This window comes from Parus major, chromosome 2, assembly GCF_001522545.3.
Source record: "Parus major isolate Abel chromosome 2, Parus_major1.1, whole genome shotgun sequence".
NCBI classification, from domain to species: domain Eukaryota; kingdom Metazoa; phylum Chordata; class Aves; order Passeriformes; family Paridae; genus Parus; species Parus major.
In genome coordinates, this window is record NC_031769.1 from 966,106 (window position 1) to 967,049 (window position 944).

General features: G+C 75.3%; 1 protein-coding gene across 1 annotated transcript in view; it reads right to left on the bottom strand.

The window, feature by feature from the left end:
- Positions 1-944, bottom strand: part of KCNH2 (potassium voltage-gated channel subfamily H member 2) — a 30,607-nt gene that overhangs the window by 12,925 nt on the left and 16,738 nt on the right. The window lies entirely within an intron of this gene.

Genomic DNA, 944 nt, shown 5'->3' on the forward strand with positions numbered 1-944 from the left:
CGCGGCAAAGTGGGACAAATCCCGGCCTGCGGCGAGGGGGGCGGGGGGCTCGGGCCTGCAGAAGGCCCAGGGGACAGAGGGGGTCCCGCCGCCTACGGGGAGAGACCCGGGCCCCCCCGGGCCCCCCCCGCTCCTTTCCCACCCCCGTGGGTCGGGGCTGGACCCACACCCCACCTGAACTCCCCCCAGGACGTGACCCCTGTCTGGGGACCCCCCGGCCCTGCTGGCCACTGGGAAGGGATGGACGGCACGGGAGTGACCAGGACCCCCCACTTAGTCCCAGCCCCCCAAAACACACCCCCAACGCATCAGCCCCACAGATACACCTGGCAACCCCCCAAGATGCGCCCCCCACCCCAGCACCCCCAGCACAGCAGCCCATGCCAGCCCCCGGGGGTCCTGGCACCCCCTCCCCGTGCCAGCCCCCCCACACACAGCGGGACACGCAGAGACCCCCCCGACCCCCAGCCCAGCATGTCCCCCAGCCCTGGGGACAGTCCCCAGCCCCTCCCCGCGGCCCCCAGCCCCCCGTGGCAGCGGAGCTCGGGGGTGCCACGAAGAGGGGCTGGTGACACCCCCACGCACAGGTGGGACCCCCACCCCTGGCGCCCGTGTCAGGCCGGGGCCGATATGCGGCGACACGGCGATGTCCCCCGGAGCCGGTGGCACCCCCCGCCCCGACACCCGTCAGTCACGGTGACACAGATGGCGGCGGTGCCCGCGACACGTTCGGCAACACGCGGCGACACGTCCCGCCCTGGTGACGCGTCCCCGACACCTGCGGTGACACCGACACCCCCCGCCCCCCGGGACACCCGGCACCGCACCTGCCGCGACCCAGACACCTGCGCCCACGGCGCACCCCAAATACCCGCACCGGGACAGGGGCACCCCCGGGCCCCGAGAGCCCCCCGCTCCCTGCCTGACCCCCGGCACCCAGCCCC